The sequence below is a fragment of the Taeniopygia guttata genome, chromosome 3, assembly GCF_048771995.1.
Source record: "Taeniopygia guttata chromosome 3, bTaeGut7.mat, whole genome shotgun sequence".
Taxonomy (NCBI): domain Eukaryota; kingdom Metazoa; phylum Chordata; class Aves; order Passeriformes; family Estrildidae; genus Taeniopygia; species Taeniopygia guttata.
Window position 1 is genome coordinate 16,129,142 of NC_133027.1, and position 14,068 is coordinate 16,143,209.

The window sequence follows — 14,068 nt, forward strand, 5'->3', positions numbered from 1 at the left end:
CCTCCACTATTCTTTCTATAGGAAAACCCCAGTAATTTCCCTCAGGTGCTGTGCTGGAGCTGGGTGACAGGAGAGCTGTCCATGTTCACTGGAGAGCTCCTGGTGGTGTGGTGCCAGTTGTTCCCATCAGCACAGCTGTGGCCTGGCAGGACACCGAGTGGGACCTGCTGTGGCACAGGGCAGCTGCTGCCCAAATGGGGAAGCTGCTTCTTCCCCAACTGCTCGTCATCCTCAGCACCACCTGTCTCACAATTCAGGGGTCACAAATTCAGCCTGCTCCTCCCTTGTACCCACAGCATTATCAGTGTTCATAAGAAAACATTTCCCTTCCATTGTAATGGAATAGAGAGCTTTCATCGCCGAGTCCAAACAGTGAATAAGCACATTAAGGGAATAGATTGGCAATAACTGAGGCCCTAAAGTTTTGCAGCAAGAATTAAATACCCCAACTACCATTACACTGAGATCCCATTTGCTTTATCTGCTTATTAGCTTGTATCTGAGACACTAAACGGTGCCAGGACGAGCTCGCTGTGCCCCCCTGGCACAGACTAGCCCTGTGCCTGGAGAGGAGGAGAGGCAGTCTTGGAGCAGGGGAGTGCAATAGCACAGCTTGGCTGGCCATGCCAGTCATGTCATGCTCTCTTCTGCTTCAAAATAGGCACTGCACTGAAACAGGAGCTGCACTGAAATCACCTCCTGAAAGTAACACCGGAAGATCCTTCTGTGCCAACCCATGAACACTTCATAGGAATTGCTTGGGATGATGGACAGAGCTGCAGCTGTGACCCTCCTACCAAGGTGACCTTCCTAACATTGTTCAATTTACTGAGGTGAATGTGGCTAGTTTTGGTAGAAGTAGAGAAGAATCACTGGCAAAGGACACAACCTGTGGCTAAAAATGCTTGAGAGAGTGGCAGTGAAGGAGAGGTGGAGACTGCAGAAACTCTAGGTGAAAGGACCACAGTAACAGGGTTTGCAAAGGGCTTTAGAAGAGTACAGGCTGCTGTTGATAAAGGTAACAGATATTGACGAAAACAGGGGATTTTTCATTTAAATGTTCTTGGGATGCAGAGGCAAATTTTTTTTTGAGTGGGGATCACCCAACAGTCTTTCCCTTTCATTTCCATCACTGCCTCTTCCAGTCACATCAGTGATTCAGATCAACTGCAAATAGTGCCTGATGGATTAACTCTGAGCATTGGTGTGACAGCGAAAGCTTTCTGCTAACCTTCAGGTGGGCAGCTGCTGGGAGAAACTAGGCTGCCTCTCAGCCATAAAAGTTATTTCCCTCCCAGTAAACTAAATAAGATGAGGACACGAGCAGGGCTGGCACGTTTGTCCATTCTGTGGGATTTCTGGCCCATCCCTGACACAGCTGTAGGGCAGGACTGCTGTCAGAGGGTGGCTGAGCAGGATCTGTCCCTCTGCACAGTGCGGACACTGGCAATAGCAGAGTCAACTGTACAGGTGCAAGCCAAGCCATGCCAGTCACCCTCCAAACTAGACAATGTTCTGGGTGTGGAATGAGTTATTCACTAATGTGCATAGAGGATATTTAGGAAAAAAGCTTTAATTCACACTTGCATGCCTCAGGACAGCAGCAGAAGACTAACTCTTCTTTACAGAACAGTTCTCTGCTGCCTACAAGAAAGCTAGTTGAACCAAAGTATCAAAAAGAGGCTTGATTCCTTCTGTCATTTTGTATGGCCTTCACCTGGGTAAAAACAGTTATTGAAACCTTTTTTCCTTGCTTTAGTTTCTTGTAATGAATAAAAATCCCCATAGAAATGCCGTCCACTGAAGATGGCATATCAGTCAAATATTGTCCTTGAGAAAAAAAACTCCAACAACTACAAAAACTCACAAACAGAAAAAAATAACAGCATTACATAACACAGATTATTATGTCCTACTTTGCACAGATATTTTTCTGCAAGAGGTGATCCTGTATTGTATATAGTTACCTTTTTAAAGGAGGCTACTCACCCATCTTCCCATGACGTGAAAAATATAGTAGTGGTTTTTTTTCCCAGCAGCTCAGTGTTCACAATTTTCACAATGCTTATGATATTATGTTACAAAGGCTTTTTCATTACTCCCAGTACTTTGATTAGAAAAGCTGCTTCTTCATACATAAAATTGCAAGAAGTTTATGTGTTTCTGGTGCTATCATCAGTGAAACACATAAGATTTTGTATTATATAATTTTCCAATAAAAATGCAGTGCAATTCAGTGTACTTATAAGAACATTAATATCAAATGAAAACTGATTGCAATAATCAAATTTAATATCCTTTTCATGAGGAGGAATTTCATGACCAGCAATTAATTATAAGCAGGAGTTGAGAACATGCAAATAAACATAGATGTGACTAGGATACAATAATTGTGGCCTCTGTTCACCTGGACATGACATTTGAAATTTGTATCTAAGTCCTGATATCTTGCACTTAAACTTGTAAAACAAACACTAGATAGGGCAAGAGAACTTGAAATACGGGATATTTTCCAACTGGGAATTGAAGGTATGCTTTTGAACCCATGTGGTAGTTACTGTTTTCCAGACAATATTAATGGGCTCATCAACATAATTTCAACAGACTTACTGGGAATGAAATGGAGATATTGTCCAAAATAGAATTACTGACAACATGAGGATACTATCCAAAATGGGGATACTGTCCAGCATGGGATACTGACATGCTGCTCACTGGCACTCAATGACTTGTATAAAGTTTCACAGAGGAAGCACAAACATACCCATGTTGATAGGTAATTCCCAGATTATCAGCAATACACCAAACCTCTTTTTAGGGGCAATGGTGCCCCTAAAATGCAAACTGCCCCAGCTGACTTGAGTTAGCACCTAAGCCAAGCACTGAAACCTGTTGCTTCAAGGGAGAACTATTGAACCACTTCAGCTGGTGACCTGTCATTTGATTTATGCTGATTCCTCACTGAGAACTCAGGCTCTCTGCCTTCACTTGGGCCAAGGAACACTGCACTGTACATTTCTCCATGATTCCCTATGCTTGCCTTTGGAAAAGGCAGGGAGCAGAGCAGGATGCTCTGAAAGCGTAAGGGATGTATGCAGAGATTGCTGAGCGTGGACCTGTGTTTCCCTGCCACTGGTCCCTCTCAGCACAGGGCAGAGCCCACCCCAGCAGCAGAGTAGCCCTCCTCACCTGCCTGCTGCAACGCTGGGCAGGCTGAGCTGGCTGCTGGGATGGAGAGCGCTGCATTCATCTGCAGCCAGTCTTCCAATCTCCTTTTCTGTTGCCATGGATACAAGAATGAAGCAAGAGCTTCATTCAGGATTAGCTATTTTTATTGTAATTGCACAACAGGAAATTATTTGACTATTTTTCCCTTCATCTCACCCATAGTTTATTTATGTTATGGTGCTTCAAGTGCCTGTGCTGAGCCCCCAAGCATTGACTTGCTGATGGTGGGGGCTGCTCCCTGCTGTGGTAGGGGTGCTGATGGTGCTGGGCAGGAGCTCACAGTCAAGAATTAATGTTGATACATTTTTGCTGTGGAATGAAGTGCAGCTGTGTAGCTGATGGGTGCAGCAGCTTGTGTCCATCTGTTTTTGTAGCACAGGATCACTGGCAGGACTACGTGAAGACAGGCTCAGGAAAGCAGAGCGGAGGGAAGAACCTGTTAGGCAGCTAGCATTAGGAAGTGTGACTGTGCCAGCATTGATGGACACTGAATGATAACCAAATGCTGATGAGATGCTCCAGGAGGGCAGCAGGGGAGCGTGCAGGCATCCTGAGGCCAGAGCTGTACTATCCAGCCCAGATGGGGAAAAGCATGTCAAGGAAATGAAGCCAAGACTCTCCAAGCCTCTTGCTCTGTCCTGAAGAATCCAGTCATAGGTTGATCCATGTCATCCTGCATCAAATGTAAGAGGAAAGAGTGTTACCACATAAACCACAGCAGGTACCCTCTCACAGCTTGTGTTTCCTGCAATCCAGGCAGCTCTGTCCTGCACTCCATATCTACATTGAAATTCATAAAGAGAAAAGCACTTTAAGAAGGACTTTATAAAGAAAAAATGGGAAACCACCCTCACTGGACATGAAGAAGTTTTGTCATTGCACCTACTGCTGCTACAGTTCAGAAGTGGTGAGTTTTTCACTTTCTGCAATGCTGATTTTTTTGACCATCTTTTAGCCATTAGCTGGATAGGTCTAACAGAGAGGGGATGCTGAGCCAGGATTTGAGAGCCATGGATTAAACTCCTGAGTTTGCCCTGGCCTCTAAGGGGCCGTGCCTCACTCAGTTTCTGCTCTTTGCACTAATCTACCTCCCTGCACCAGCCACACTTGGCTGCACAGTGGGGACCTGTCTGGAGCCCCCAGAATTTTTGTTCCTTTCACTTCTGTGGTGCATTTGGTCATGGTTCAGGGAGAAGATTGCATGCTCAGGAAGTCAGGTGGATGCTTTTCCTGATCAATAACAAAAATGATTTTTAAAATTGTCCCCAGGAGAGTGTAATGAAAGGACATTTGAAGTGATGAAAACTTTGGGGAATTGGATGCTTTATTTAATGCTTTTTACTAATGAAATTTCTGGCCTCAATGTAATTTTTGTAATTTTTCCACAGGTCATTCTTTTGAATGAGAGTCCTGCTCTAGCACTGTTGCTAATGCACAGGAAAAATTTTGAAGAATTTGTAATTACTTACTAGTTTTATTGAGAAATGGCACTAGAAATATGAAAGGTGTTGCATTTAAAATATGTTTTAGATTGGTATGTGGAAGAACCAATGAAAGAAATAGGAAGGTAATTTAAGAAATAATAGAGGCAAATTGCTAAATTATTCTCTTTGCTTACTGAGATGTGTGAACCACATCAGGTTATGGGAAATTCAGAATACAGTCTGTTGTCTCTGATGGTTTTTGTTGCCATTAGCTAGATCTGTCCTAAATCTTAAATTTCATTATTTAATATTAGAAACTGACTCTGTGTTTGGCCATGTAAATAAGTGTGACCTGTTTTCCTTGTTTAATGAAGACCACTTAACTAAGAAGAACAGAGAGGGAGGTCCAGCTACATTTTAGTGATAAAATGTAGGCATCTTCTGTTTGGCATTTAGCTTTCATTTGATCAGAACTGTTTCACAGGATGTGCTGTCTTTCTCTACCAAGGCACATGCCAGCACTTCACTTTACTTCCATTAACATATCACTCTCACTCAAAGCTGGTGCTCAGTTCTCTCTGCATCCTGTCAACCCAACAGTCATTAATCTTTTCACAGAGTACACTTCTGTCCCACGTATTTTTGTATGGATCCATTGAGACCCTAGTGGGACACATCCTTGCTTTCCATCTGCTTGCTGAAAGCTGCAGGACCACAGTCCTCCATTTGCAGCCCTCCACAAGATCAAACACTGGCAAGGGTCTTACTGTTAGGAAAAACCAGAATTTTCATGGAGTTAGCAGTAGGCTTAAGAAGCCAAAACAAGTGGTTATGAGAAGCCAAGCTGGACAGTGCCCTTAATCCAATTAAAGTTACGTCTGAAAAATTGTTCTCATTTTGGCCTAAGTGATTGAGCAATGTTTGGAGTCTTGTGCTAGGACAATTAAGAAGTATATTGTGATTAGAATGGGACAGAAAGATCTTAGGTTTATAATCAGCCAAGGCCTCAATTGATTAAGATTTAATTATCTCCAAGACCAGAATTCTTCATTTTCAAAAGACCAGTCCTGTGATTTAAGTTTATCACTTTGTAGCAGTGTATGTTAGTTGAGTGATATGAAGATCTTAATTAGAGTCAGAAGCTTTTACATGAAGATATTAAAGAAGCACGAATGGGCGTTTGAATATGTTTTATCATTTTTAAGGTTTCTCTTAAAGCACTTTATCTCTCTTTCCTCAGATTACTGTTGTAGATTTTTCAAAATTGCATCTTCATTTCTCATTTTGGAAGCTAATTAATTTTTTTCAAGGACAGTCTTTTGATTTATATTTGCCAATGTACAAAGCCACAGGCCTACTGCTGACAATAGTTTCCAAACTTGAAAGTACATTTTAATAACTGAACTCTAAATACCCAATGGCAAGGAAATTTGTGCAAATGCAATTTTCTTTGACAAGTACAATAAGATTATAACTATGTGGAAATTAATGGTCACAGATTTGGTGTGTTTAGACAGAAAGCAAATCTGCAGGATATCTTTGAGGAGTTCATTGGTGATGAAAAATATATGGTGAACAACAACAGCATCTGTTTGGGGTTCCACATCTGAATTTATCTCTTTAGCATTTTGGATGTCAATCAAAGGACATTCCCATGGTCAAGTCTCTGTGATATGTGAGGGTGTGGAAGAACCATTGCAGGGAAAACCACTGGCTGTGTTGGGGTGCAATTACCCTGGTCTAGACAAGTTGTGAGATCTATATGATCCAAACAAATCGGATAGGCCTCGTATTATTCCTTCTGGCAATGTGGATTTTGGTCATATTTGCCCATATAAATGGGCAAATGGTCACCATGTGCAATGGCAGCCACCACTGTTTGCCAGCAATTGTTGCTAAAAAAATGTAAAATCTTGTGCAGAAGACTGCAGATGGGAATGTAAGGTGTGGGAGGAAGATACAGAAAATCAGAAAAGGACAATGACAGATCTGGGAAATAAGAGATAAGGAAGAGCTTGGAAGGGCAAGACGATGTCAGGACAGTGAGCAGCTGGGAAATACTGCATGATGTAAGGCCAGGGAAGACAATAATGGGAAACTGAAGGGGTCCTTAGCAGGATCCCTGTGCTGTATCAGGCCATGGCCCACAGTGCCCCAGATCTCTGTATGGGCCCAGGCCCTCCCTGCAGTCCCATCCTGTGGGGCTGTTGGGTGCATCCCCATGTTGGGTGCCCACAGCCTGATCACTGATTTGTTCTGCAGCAGGTGGGATTCACTGCAATCTGGTTTTGTCTCAGTTTGGATGTTTCGGCTCAGTTTGGATGTACAGGTCACTGCCAGGCTCACACCTCTGCCATGGCTGACCAGGTCACATAGAGCATAGACAAGGATCCTTCCTTTCGCTTTGCAGACCAGGTAGAGATATAACATCATTAATTTCTTCTGAATTTCAGCCACTTTTTGCATTCTTCTGTTACAGAGCTTTCTTGGGGGAGTTTTCATACAAACCTCACCATGAAATTAAAAGTAAGGTTAACTCACATCCATCTACTGGGGTAATTAAAAAATATATTTGGGCTAGGATTCATCTGAAATCACTGTATTTAGAGGCACCTTCTAATAGGGCTTATGTCTTTTGTTATGGATAGCTAGGGCATATGGGATGCTCCCAGACTGGACTTTGGGAATAACTTACATGTGCTGTGGTTACCTGCAGAGAGATGCAAAAGACAAACCTCAAACTGGCTGCCTAATGCAGATTAGATGTCCAACTATATGGTTACAATTTGGTGAGATAAAGGTGATTTTCTAATAGGCATATACATTCATTTATTAATTAGTTTCAGTTTGTAAGTGTATTAGGAAAAGGTGTGGGTTTGTTCCCTATCCTGGCATCAGAAAGAGATAGTCTAACATTTCAATGGAAATTGCTGTTACATTCAAATTTGTGGAAGATTAGATTGGATCTTTTCCAGAATTATGGTAATTTCTTTATATAATACTTGGTATGAGTCCACTCTTGCTTTAAAGATTAGCTTTATATATGTGCTATCCATCTATATATGCTATATATGCTATATGTGTACATATACACGCACACATCATATATATGTATGTTGTCTCTTTGTTTGAATGTATGCTTGAATTTTGAAGCCTTATAACTCCTGAAGCATTTTGCTTCCTTTTTCTATGCAACAGTCTATGTATGAGGCTGAAATTCTTTCTTGTCTTGGTGAGATTAAGAGCTCTCATTTCATACATCTTTATGCAGAACCAGAAATTATCCCTGCTTCAGAACAGGGAGAGAGGAGAGCAAGGAAGCTGCACAGCTTCAAATATGTGACCACACTGACTGGTAGGAGAGCTTTATTTGAGGCAGATGAGAGGGAAAAGCCCCTCAGGATCAGGAAACTAACAGTTGAATTGAACAATCTGAATACAGATTTAGAAAGGAATTCCATTGGAAAGCTACTTTTATGCTTTTGAGCTGCTATGTCCTACCAAGGGCAAAAGCGCAAGCTTTGAAGTGAGCTTCTAAATCAATGATCAGTTTTGTCGTCTCAGCTTCTTAGGCAAGACTGAGAGCACTATAGGCTAATGCTACCTTTTTCTGGATTGCTTTCAGACTCATGACTGCTATTGGATGTGGGATATTCACTTTTCACAAGTCAACAAATATGTGGGACATCTACTGTTCACGTTTCTCTTGGTATTTATATTGTATCTATGGAAAAAGGGGGTGTCCAAGAACACAGCATCTCTTGTCCTCCTCTGGCTAGTTCATTCATAAGGAGAAGGGAAGCCAGACTAGGTATTTTTTTCTTTATAGTGTTCTGTTACACAGATAATTAAACTAAATGCCTTGGTGTGCTAATGAGTCCTTTTCCCCCTCTATCTTTTTAAGATACCCCAATTCTTCCTCTTTTTCTCATATGTCCAGATGATAATTAGTTGTTTCTGTCTTCTCTGCTGAGATTCATTAGCCATTGCTGGTCCAAAAACTGAGATTCAATACCATGGTTCTCTAAAGACAGAGCAGGCTGAGTCATTAAGAAATGACTGTGTACAGAATATGGTGGGACTTAACTTTCTGATCTGGTCACAGCCACAGTCCTTTACAGCACTTATTAGTGGCTCATGCAGGATCTTTGATATGTTGTGGCCATTTTGGTTACTGTTCTAAATATTTTCAGTTGGGAGTGCTTTCTTCATGTTTAGCATCTTGACTGAAACATCATATTTTTCTGGAAAAGAGCCTGGAAGACTGGAATATCTTCTCAGTTTCTAAAAGAAGCTAATCCAAAAAGCCTCTGGCAGTCTCCTTTCATTGCATCAGGAGCAGACACCCTGCAATGAATTCAATCTTTCCAGCCAAGCACAAAACCAGAAAGGCCTGATGCATACCCTTAGAAGTGTCACTGGCTGCTGCTGTCTGTTTCTGGAGTGCAATTAGTGCTTGTTCCTCAGCAATGAATTTGCAGATCCACCAAGTTTCATGCATCACATGTGAGACTAAGTTATCTAGCCCTCCTTACTGACCCCCTCTGCCATTTCTCTGTCTCACTGTACTCTGAGTGATGCCCAACAACCTCTCACTCTTTAGTCCCATTTGCCTCATGCACCCCATCAGCATCTATGTGATCTCCTCATCACCTGGATTCAGGAGGTTCTGAGAATTCATCTAGGAAATGCAATGATGTAGCAATGCCTGGAAGGAGCTTGTCTGGAAAAGCATCCTGAAGTTACACTGGTAGCCTTATTTCTATAAATCAGGTTCTTCAGTGAAGGAAATTGCTATTACAGAAGTTTTCTTTGGCTTTCTTAAGTAATATGTTGGTGTCTAAAACAGCTTTCTTTTTTTTTTTTTTTTTTTTTTTTTTTACATTAGAGTCTACATCTACATTCCTTATGCCTGTATTTCCCCACCATCTAAAGCACCAACTCTTGTTTATCTTCTTTTTGCCTATAAGCAGGCAGGTGAGCAAAAAGATGTACTGAAACCACAAAGAAATTGAAACTGTCAAGATGATAGAAAACTGTGGGTTAGATAAAGGAGCTGAAGAGACCAGGGAAGAGAAAAACTGTAGATAGTCTTCTTCTATATCCACTTGTCAAATCCTTGAATCCTATGTTCCCTTTGGGGAAAAGATGTAAGGTAGGTGGTCTCATACAACCCACTGATAGCAAGAAGTAACAGGGACAAGAAGCCATCACCCTGTGTCTATTTAAGCCTGTAGGGTGAAACAAAGCAGAAAAAACAGGATGAAAAAACCTGAAAATATCTTAAAAAATCCCTCCATCCCAGTAACTCTCAAGCTTCTCAGGTAACAGGAATAAAAGAAGAGACCTGAAAGGGAATAGAATTTGCTTCTGAAAAAACCATAATGAGGGTGAAAATGATCAGTGGCTCCTCAGACACCACTCAGAATATCAGCTACTTCTTCCAGCAGCACCACACTGCAGCTCAAGCCCAGTCATATTTTCTGCCTTTTGTAGACCTCCTTTTTCTTCGGGTGTTTCAAGGCTTTGTGCAATTACATGCCAAGAAGGCAGAAACCCTCTGCACAGAAGCTTGAGAGAAATAGAAACTTTGGGTCAAGAAGATGGTCTGAATGGAAAATTTGGAGGAGTGATAGGAAGCAAAGTTTTGGGGTGAAAAAAAATCCTTCTTAGAAGTACTCAGTGAGCTATGAGACAGACAAGAGAGCATCCTCCAAACCCATGGGGCTCATGTCTTGCTCATCCAGCTGCTTGTGCTCATCCTTGCACTGAGCATGAGACACAAGCTCAATTTCCCCTGCACTCAGAGCTCCTTCAAGCTTCAGGGGATTGGGAGAAAAGAAATGGATTCAGTCTGTCCTGTAAAATGAGTCAGTGCTGGATTCAGCTGGGACAGAGTTAATTTTCTTCCTGCTGTGGCAAATGTTGATAGCACACTGATGTTTTAGTTGCTGAGTGCTAACACTAAATCAAGGACTTCTCTCTGTCATGCTCTGCCAGTGAGGAGGTGCACAGGAAGCCACAGAAGTATGGCCAGGACCCTGCTGACCAAACTGGCCAAAGGGATGTTCACAGCACAGAGCATTGTGCTCAGTGGACAAACAGGGGAAGGTGGCTGGGGTTGGATGGAATTGCTGTTGAGGTCTGGGCTGGGCATCACTCAGCGGGTAGTGAGCATTTGCAGCACGTACCACTTGCCTCCTGGGGCCTTTTATTCCTTTCTATTTTCTATTAATTACAACTATTATTATTAATAATACTAGTAATAGTATATTTTATTTTGTTTCAAATACTGAACTATTCTTATGTCAGCTCATGAGGTTTACTTTTTTTTTTAATTCTCCTCCTCACAAGGGTGAGTGGATTGAGTGGCTGTGTGGTACTTGGTTCCAAGCTGGGGTTAACCACAGCAGAGCTCCACAGCAAAGCAGCTGCTTTCAAGGTGCTTTTCTGATGTCACTCAACTCATCTCATGAAGTTATTGCTTAATGCTTGTTGCTATAACAACCTGTTAGTCTTTTTCACTATTACTCATGCAGCACAAATGCCTACAGGTAAGTCACTGTTGTGAAATTCAACTTTAAAGTTTAATTTTAAAATGTTTCTCCTATCTCACTGGCAGAAAACACACAGCTTTACAGATTTTTTTTTTTTAAGAAAAGCCAGCTACAACTCATCCTGTGCTATCTGAAGGAAAAAAGGAATCAACCTGAGGAAAGAGCATCCTTTCAGTGAACCAGCATTTTAGCTATATACTTCACTCTTTTGTGTTCAGTATTTCCAAAATTCTTTTCAAAAGCTCATTTAAACCTCTTAGATTCTGTTTTTAAAACTTGCATTCTGCGTAGAGGAAGCTCCTACAAGTATTGTAGTCAAGCCTGTAGCTTTCTGTAGATGTATTTTTATTATGAGTAGGAATGAACAGAGAAAGTGCTCTAAGAAAGTGTTTCTCTTTTTCTGAGCTCATGTGAAATACTATCTCTTTGGTTATAGTAAAGACTACAAGGAAAGATGTCAATACAAGAGGTCATACTGTGGATGGGGAATCCCTTTTGGTGGTTGAATTGCTGGTGCTGGTTCTGGACTAACAATTAGCTCCATGAAAGAAATAAAAGACAGCAAACCAGACAGACTTAAATGTCTTGGAAATATCTTCAAACATTCTGGGGTGTGAACAAGCTCAGTGAAATATTTACAGTGCTGCATTGTCTCTCTCAGCAGTGGAGTGACAGCTGAGGGACCCCATGGCCATGACCAGCAGCATCCAGCACTCTCCTCCTGTTCCTCTCCCAAACACACTCTCCAGCAGCAGAAACTCTGCAGACTGGTAGCAAAAATCTAAAATAAATGCTGCCAGCAAGCAGGAGTCAGTCCCTCAAAGGTGCCTCTCCCTCTCCATTGACAGTAGGAGAAACCTACAGTCACCTCTAGTGAAAAGTCTGATTTTGGGGCCAGACAAAATGTGCAAAGCTAGATAGGAATGTCTTGGCCTTGGTGGCTTCTACATGTGGCATAGAAGCAGCTGTGACTGTGCTGCTTTTTGGGGCACTATTGTTCCATTGATGCAGTGAAATCTTGCACCCTTTGGGTTGCAGGTCACTGCTCTGGTGACACTCAGACCTGGCAGGGGATGACTGACCCACAGGCAGCCTTTTGTCCCAGCACACAGCAGAGGGGTCAGCCTGGAGCTTTTTATGGGGTGATACTCAGATGAACCCTGCCTCCAGCATCCTTCACTCTTACATCTCCAGCAATAGATTTGACTTATGTTTTGCCAAATAGAAGTGGGTTAAACTCTCCAGAGGGGATTCTAGGAAGCATCATAAACATGGAAGTTAAATGGAAGTTAAAGCCTAATTCTTTTGTATCAAAAAAAAAGAAAAATTTTTTTTCCCATTTCTCCAAATTTCATGGAAACACTATGAAGCAGTACCCAAGTTTCCACTGTCTGAGGTCCATGCTCACAAAAGAATTCAAAGTAAGGATAAAACACTCTTAAAGGCAAGTCCTGTTTCAGAAGGGTAAAACTAACATTGTGCACTTCTTCCGGCTTTCAGTAAGATATATTTACTTTAAAGTTTAAAGATGGTGCTCCAGTCAGGGATGTATAAACTATGAATCCTTTCTTCTACTGTTTTAAACAGATATTTTTTAAAAAATTGCCATGGAATCAGTCCAAGAAACATACTAAATATATGAAAATATCAAACAAGTGTACAAAAATTTCTTATGCTTTGGTAAAAATACAGAGCTCAGCTTGCACCCCCATGCAGTCATATTCATATAACACCAGTTTAGCTGCAGGATTCATGAGTCAGTGTTTCTACTCTCAGGTTTCTGAAATGTGGGTTGCCAGAACTGAGCTTGGCCTGTACAGCATCACAACATCCAGAGTAAATGGCTGATGACATTTTTTTTCACTCCTAGTTTAAGAACAGGGAGAGGAGCTGCAGTAGAGCTGTTATTTCCTGATTGCCTCACCTGAGATTAGGGCTTTTAAAATTCTTGTCTCCTGTGTCACTATTGCTTGAAGACACTGTTCTTGCTCCCTCTATTTTTCTTAAGTAACAGGATCTGACCTCAGAATGTTATGGTTAATAATGTTAATGCTGTACCTTGCCTGGACATTGGTGAGAACGAGATTTGAATGACAAGGAAAGAGAAGCAAAGTACTCAAGGGTCCACACATTGATGACCTGAGCACACAATGAATGGTTGTCTGAGCTGGGCACCTTTTAGCCAAATTCTTCACAAGGTTTTACACCCCACTCCAAAATTATCTATGGCTTTGATTAACTGACAGAATTGCCAGGAATTTGCAGCACTTCTTTGCTACTACCTTGGGAGGCAGCAGGAGGATGCAAAATGCTGCAGTGGCCCCATTGCATCTTTGAAGTGTTTTTCATCAATTCTGGACCTGCGACCTCACTGAGATATTAGGAGACTTCATGAACAGACTTTTTACTGAGTTAGTGGAAAGGAGGAAGGAGAATGATGCCGAGCCAAAGACACAGCCTTGGCCATGTTTACTCTGTGGGTTGGGCAGGAGGAGGGGCACAGACAAATTGGAAGCCTTGCTTCACTGCCAGAGGGCTGTTTAACAGGGAAGAAAAGAACTGGTAAATGGGGGTGCTGAGCAACTTCAAGCAAGATGACAGTCTCTTTTGTGGAGCTGAGACAAGGTTATTCCATTTTCAGTACACTTCAGCTGCAAAAATGAGGCAGATCCCTACGGCACAATATTGGTGTGTTAAAAAGGGTGATGGTCAATCTCTTTGATGGTCCAAAGATTACTCCCTACTTAGAGACATGAGAAACCTGTAAGCAGAGCCCTTATTTTGCAAGTGAATATTATAAGCTGTATTTAGAGAAAGAGTATTTGGGGAAGTGTTCTTGGGTGATAACTCTGCATGCTC

The 14,068-nt window shown here is 41.8% G+C and overlaps 2 long non-coding RNA genes across 2 annotated transcripts in view; one reads left to right on the forward strand and one right to left on the reverse strand.

Moving 5' to 3' along the window:
• Window positions 1–3,763: 3,763 nt before the first annotated feature.
• LOC140683650 (uncharacterized) overlaps window positions 3,764–14,068 on the reverse strand; it is a 58,543-nt gene continuing 48,238 nt past the window's right edge. Inside the window, exon 3 of the long non-coding RNA XR_012054864.1 lies at window positions 3,764–3,901. This is a non-coding gene — a long non-coding RNA (uncharacterized lncRNA). The remainder of the gene's footprint in view (window positions 3,902–14,068) is intronic.
• The window catches only part of LOC140683649 (uncharacterized), a 150,352-nt gene continuing 140,179 nt past the window's right edge, over window positions 3,896–14,068 (forward strand). The window contains exon 1 of the long non-coding RNA XR_012054863.1: window positions 3,896–4,135. This is a non-coding gene — a long non-coding RNA (uncharacterized lncRNA). The remainder of the gene's footprint in view (window positions 4,136–14,068) is intronic.